The sequence below is a fragment of the Pistacia vera genome, unplaced genomic scaffold, assembly GCF_008641045.1.
Source record: "Pistacia vera cultivar Batoury unplaced genomic scaffold, PisVer_v2 Contig478, whole genome shotgun sequence".
Taxonomy (NCBI): domain Eukaryota; kingdom Viridiplantae; phylum Streptophyta; class Magnoliopsida; order Sapindales; family Anacardiaceae; genus Pistacia; species Pistacia vera.
In genome coordinates, this window is record NW_022196310.1 from 1,064,707 (window position 1) to 1,071,926 (window position 7,220).

At 32.1% G+C, this 7,220-nt stretch overlaps 1 long non-coding RNA gene across 1 annotated transcript; it reads right to left on the minus strand.

Annotated features, from left to right (window-relative positions):
- Window positions 1–5,434: 5,434 nt before the first annotated feature.
- LOC116146486 lies at window positions 5,435–5,992 on the minus strand. Its single transcript, XR_004130506.1, has 2 exons — window positions 5,910–5,992; window positions 5,435–5,811 (listed from the first exon to the last, which is right to left on the minus strand). It is a non-coding gene; the product is annotated as an uncharacterized LOC116146486 (long non-coding RNA).
- Window positions 5,993–7,220: the final 1,228 nt, after the last annotated feature.

A 7,220-nucleotide genomic window follows, 5' to 3' on the forward strand; every position in this document is an offset into this window, starting at 1 on the left:
GAATTACGCCGTGAGATAGCTTCTCCTGTACACAGGAGTGATAAATCATCTGTCGATCCACCATAGTCTTGATACACTCCTTGATGCCACTACCGTTTTGACAGCTCTGAATAGAACTGCGTTGGGCTAGTGTCAAACTACACCAATTGGTGCACAAGGCGCTCCGGTGATCTCAAGTCTAAAGATCACATGCACCACCATTCGTTAGAGGATTTGTTCCATAGACACTGGGTTATCATCCATATGGAATCCTCTAGTGGGTTAGTCTAGTGAACTTGCCTACAGCAAGCACTCATGTGTTGCACTAGGTTGTCACCAAACAACCTTGACAAGTGAGATCAGTCACTGCCTTTCGACAAGGTCGTTCAATACTATGATAGTCTTACCGTATTATCTGTGCCCTTACTTCAAAACAATACTGGAGCTACGGATGTTTCTAGAATGGCCACCATAGGTGCTCATAGGGTTTTCACTATCAAGATTTAAAATACTTGATACCCTCATCATGGTTCTACCATTCTAAGGACATATATTAATACATCCAATATGATTTACGCGATATTGAATAAAATGCCTTTTTATTGATCAATGAACATTATTACAAAGAGTCAATTATACAATAATTGATTGACTCTAAGGCACCTACTCTAACATAAGTGACTGATAAGTAGTTGACATGTTTGATAAAATATGGCTTATAAGTACATTTTATTATTAAAATAACTAAAAAGGGTACTACATTATTTTATCAAATAATAAATTATATTAACTTAATTTTTTACTATAATATTATCAAAATATATTTCAATCATATTACAATATAATATAATTTTAGAATTAAATAAACAAATACTTTATAGAGAAATATTTTATTAAAAATTTATATGAATAATTTTTAGATTCTTTATACAAAATAAACTAATGAACAAATATAATGAATTATAATTATATTAAAAAAAAAAACTAAATATGGGTAATGTGGTAATATACTTGGTCAAAATAGGGGTAATGTGGTAATATACTTGGTCAAAGTATAAAAATAAGGTTTTATGATGGAATAGTGATAGAAGCGGTAGTTGTTTGAAATAAAAAATTAAAGGTTATGATGGAATTTTAAAATTAAATAAGGGTAATGTGGCAATATATTTTGTCAAAATAGATTATAAGAAAAGTGCTTATAAGCCAAAAAAAAAAAGTAGCTTCCTCTCAATTTACCTAAAAAATTTATAAACAAACATATCAACTTGACTTTAAAGTTTATGAGCTGGTTTGACCATCTTATAAACTCAGACAAGCATCCTCATAAACTCTACTAAAAAAAGTTGTACCAAACAAACCAAACTCTATAAATCACAATTATGGCTAATCGGTTAGTTATGTACATTGTACACACACAACAAAAATGGATATCTACAATAAAACCCCACAAATTTTGTTGACTTAAATGCCCCACATCACTATGGAAAATAGGAGGGTTGCCCCCAATTTTGACAAACCGTGCTTCAATATGGGCCTAAATACCTCAAATACCTAAAACAAAAAACAATTATACCCCTCTAATGATGTACTAATGTTAGTAAAACAATTTTAACCTTGTATTGACATGAAATACTGAAAATATCCATTATATTATATTACGCCATTTGGCAATTTTTTTTTTTTCATTAATTTCTTTTAATTTTTGTTCAATCCAATCAAATATCCTTTAATTTTACACCAATAAAAACTCTTTTAATCTTTTTAATCATAAAATATTATATTTCATTTTCCATCAAAATATAAATAAAAACTTTTGCCTCTTTTTTTTTTTTTCTTTTCTCTTGATTTTTGTCCTTATCAAAGCAAATCCATCTATTTCCACCGTTGATGGTCATTTTTGTCAAGGGAAGCCCAATCATGCGTTTTGAGGCCCCCAATTAAGTTACAAAGTTACAACTTAAGCATTGAGATTATGTTTAAGGTCTAAATGACCACCTTTTGGATCTCAAATAAAGCCCATGACATTTTCCAAATGCAAGTCCATGGCATCATCAAAATGGTAAGCCCTTGTAAGATTCCCTAGTAAGTAAGCCCAATGCACTTTGACATTCTCAAACATGTAAGCTCAAGACATTTAGACATTTTCTGACATGTAAGCTCAAGACACTCTAGCATTCTTTAACATATAAGCCCAAGACAATTCTAAAAGCTCTTAGCATACTTTGACGTATAAGCTTTAGATATTCTAGGATTCATCACATGTAAGCCCAAGAGAATCATAAAAGACTCTAGCATTCCCTAACATTTAAGCCCAATACATTTTGGCATTTACTGACATATAAGCCCAAGACAATTTTAAAAGCTCATGTCACTCTCATTAATAAGCTTATGACACGTGTTGCTATGAAAGCCCATCATACAATGACACCATTGCTAAATGCCCATCAAGAGATGGCACATATTGTTTCATAAAAGTCTATTACACCATTGCTAAAAACCCATCAAGAGATGACAATCTTTTACTTCAAATTCATTTCGATCCAGCCAACATCCTGTCACAAGCCTTTCCATAACAAAATTCATGTCTACGCAAGATATAGCATGCTTCACAAACCAATGCCCTACAGTTGAACAATAAGGTAAGCACTATTCTCCCTTTCCAAAGGCCAGCGGACCCAAGCCACTTCAATGCGGTAATCTTAGTGGGTTACGGTGCGATGGTATTAGTGCATTCAAAGAATCCTATGAAGCCGAGATGTACTTGAGCGATACCTAATTGGATATCTTGGATGAATATGTGTGAAAGCTCATTTCTGAAAAAAAAAACCCAAGAAAAAATACTTTTGAAACTCCAAAATCTTCCAAAAAATCATAGTCTTAAAACACCAATATTTGCTAGTCTTGATAGAAAAATGACGATTTTACTCTTTGGAGGCCAAAATACTCATGGGCACGTTTCAACCTCTTAGAAAATGTTTTCTCTGGGTTTCTTATTTTTCCCATGTAGTAAAAAAAATGCATACTTTTATCATGCATATTCTATCTTCTATAAATTTTACAAAATCCTTGCTCTTACACATTTTCATGTTATGAAAAATTTCAATTTCAGATTTTCTTAAGCATGGCTAGAGTTTCTAAAAACTACTAAAAAAAGGCCCCCTCAAAGATTTTACTTGCACTGAACACTTTGATTCACTCAATTTTGCGCAAAAACCTGTATGGGGCATTTTGATAAATTCCTTTAATCATTTTATTAAAATGCTTTAATAGTATCTTTTTTCCATTTTTTATCAAAGGATAAATTATTTCCAGGTTTATCACTCTTCTTATCAATTAAATTATGTAAATCCCGATTTTTTTTTATATATATAATTTTTTTTTAGCATTTATCTTGGACAAATTATCATTTTAGGCATTTATGTCTTTTATATTTATTTCTCTAATAATAAAATTATTTTCTAGGATTTGTCATTCTAAAATCCTTTTATAAATCACTTTTATTATCTCTAATTTATGTATTTTAAATTCAATGAATCTAGAGATGATTATGTCTAGATACATTAATTATTTCGATACTCTTTATCTTAATAAAATTATGGGATACTCATTTTAATAATTATATTTTCTTTAAATAAATAATTTTTCTAAATATACTTAAGACTTTTTTAAAGTATCCATCATTTTCTATGTATTACTTCAGAATGGATTTATATTCTTATATAAATATAATTTCTATGTATCTCATGTTTATTAATTATCTATTATTTATATTTATCTCATTATCAAAATCGTTTCTTCTGCAAACACGAAATACAATCACCTCATCGAGTTATGGTGTGCTTGCCCTTTTACACTTTTTGGGAGATCTCTTCATACTTTTACATTCATAAATCTTTTGAGTAATTTTTCTAGGTCAGAATACATTTTCTATAAGTTGTCTGTCACGATCTTTGTTAGATCAAAACATTGATTTCCTTGACTTTTTTTGCATTTCCAAAATCCGATTTTCTGTTAAACCTTTTAGCTTCAATTTCATTATTCTGATCACTTGGCATGTTTCTTTAATATGCATGCTTTCGCTAACTAATTACATTTTCTTCAAAAATTTGTTATTGGTTTTCTTTGTTTGACTTTATTGATGATGAAAATAAGACGCTCTTTAGGGTAAAGTCTTTTAAAGATGTTGTAGGTTAGCTCGTTGTTACTCAAAGAACAAAGTCCAAGAAAAGGGGTGTAGCAATTCACAATTAGGCCCATGCCAATAGTAGACCTTTCTTAATTTATATTCCATTTCATAGTAATTTTTCTTATTTTTTTTATTGATTTTCTCGTAAATACAAAAAGGCTAGCAACACCCACAAACCAAATGCATCAAATATCTTTAAACAAACAAAATCTCATCTTAACCCACACTTATCCATAAACAAAATCTCATCTTATCTCAAATTTATCCACAATCAAAATCTCATCAAACTAAATTAGTTAACTTGAAATTAGAAAAATAAAATACAAGCAAATAAATAAATAAAATTTGAATTTGTTATTGCTTGCTAGCCGTTGCAATTTGGCCGGATCTGACCAAATTGCGATTAAGGATGTAAAAACTCTGAGCCCACAGGGTTGCCCAAGTCTGGATTTTTTTTTTTTTTTTTAATGCAAGCTCGAGCTTAAGAAAAAACCTAGGTTTTACAAACCCATGCTAGGCCTACCCAGGCTTTAGGCCCATGTTTATTTATTTAAAAGAGGTATTTGAAATTTTACTTAGTAAGGGGGTGCTGGATTTAATAAATTAGGGGGTTATTATTATTTTACATGATTTAAGGTAGCTATTAGCAGTAGTTTTTAGGCGGTTTAATATAATTTTAGCGGGTTTTCTAAAATTTTATATAGGAGGCTATAGATAATTTCATATAACCTCGTATAATATACCTGAACCCTAATAGGGTTGAATGTAATTTGTGCCCAAGTTAAGTCGAATCTAAATCAAGTCGGGTTTTTTTTACATCCTAAATTGCGATGGCTACCAAGCAATTGTCCCACTTGTCCTTGTCAAATTCCAAGCTGAAAATCGCCTTCCTCTTCCTCAACAACTCTGATCTTGTCTTCGCTCCCCTTTGGGCCACCTTCTTCACCAACAACTCAAACAAAAACCTCTTCAAAAAAAAAAGTAAAAGGTATCAAAGGTGAAGGATTTGGGGATAGTAGGATGGATATGGATTCAAATAGTAAAGGGTTTTTCATCTTTACACTACTTATTCCATATCAATTAACAGATCTTAACATGATGGGAAACTATCATTCTCCTGTAAATAGAAAAGAAAGTTTAAGGATTTTTCACAAAAAGTCATAAATACCCTTTTAAAAATCTTATAATACCAAAATATCCTAATTTCCGTTCAAGATAATTGGTGAAATTAAGGAAATGAGAACTACCTATGTAAATTGTGTCAAACCATAAATGTAAGACCTAACTCTTTATTGAAGAGTCTGTTAAGAGAGTTCCTATGTCCATGTCGTAATCCTATTCATTTAATATCTATCTCCTCCTTGATTTTATGGACAAAGACATCAAGAGAGGAGTGAGAGAAATTTCATGTATTTTATTTTTCCAAGTTCTAATTATGTGATTTCTAACAAATATATCCTGACTAGATTTGGATTCCATTATATTTACGTCTGTCTATACAGGAGGAAACTACGCGTGATACAAGAACAAGCTATTTCCAGAACCACAGGCTATCAAGTTTTCGGCTGGATGCCATGCTAGATGCTGCAACTTGGAGCTCGAGTTACGAGAATATTCATTACTATCCAAGCTTAAATATTCATGCCCTGCACAGTAAGTAAAAGTAGAGAAGTCAGAGCCCCATATAAAAGGAGGGCGGTAGAAAGCAAAAGCCATTCTTGGTTCAGGTAACGAAACTCTTAACCTTGCCGATAAAACCCACGAGCCAGGTTGCTTAAAGAAGACCTTCTCACCCTTGGAGCAGCTTGAAGAAGTGACCTCCTATTTTAATCAATCGGGGAACATAAAATTAAACACACGAAATGAAAAGGAAGGATTAGAGCATTGTTGCAGAAAATTGTAATGGTAATGCCATCAAGTACTAGCATATTATTATCAATGTTTGTAACACCGGATTTAAAAAGGTAATAGCTTTCCTTTCTCTTTTCTGTTTTCTCTTTTGTGCGCAAAATGAATGATAATAGCAGCAACTCATAGCGGAATATTGTAGGTAATTAACATAAATCAGGGCATAGACATCCATGCTATTATTGCAATCTCACATAGGATAAAAATGGATTGGATCTTGGACTATATAGAGGCAGGTAGTTAACAAATGTTCGCTCCACAAAAATGGTATCAAAACAAATCCATGACAAACTCAAGTTCTTATCCCCTATGTAGGCTCTCATAATCAACTAAAATATTGACTAAAACGTGAGTTTGACTAGTCAAGAATAATGCCAAACGTGACACATGACAAGGTGATCCCGTAAATGGGTGGAAAAAAATGCCACAATCCTACCTTATAATAAAAATAAATTAAATCTCACAATTATAAGAGTGGGTAGGCAACTAATTTTTCGGGTAATTGGCAGAAATCCAACCCAAGACACCATATACAGATGGTTTCACGAAGCAGATGCAAGAGCAAGATCTCCGTACTCAGCTGTCCCAAATTTTATAGGTCCCACAAAATTTTGGAAGGGGTTTAAGGCTTTAAGCCCTGATATATTAAACAAAATGTAGCAAGGGGAAGAAAGAAAAATGGAAAAAGAAAATGATTAAATCTGTTAAAAGACAAAAAATGTGATCTTCAAGCATTTCCAAACATCTTTCTATTTTTCTCACCAGATTTTTCAAGTTCACACCCATCTGATGGACCCGTAATGTCTCAACGATACAAAGGAGGAAGGGGTAAAAAGGAGAATTACTAAAAGTAAAAGGTGGCAGAATTAGTTACAAAGAATCTGAGTATGTCAGGAATAAAATGAGAGACGTGAGGTGTAGAGGGTATTCTGATTTTGGGTGTGTATTGTCTGGAGGTACTGGCCCTCAAAGTCTAGCTGTTTTGTTGCCTTTGAGTCTACTGTTATTTGCTTATTTTGCTTATTTAACTACTGTTATATTGAATAGTAATATTATCCACAATTTTCATGAGTTGTTCCATCTTTGTTCTTGATTGTTGCTTGGCTGTTGATTTAATGGCTTATTGTGTGTGTTGAGTTGCTCTGTG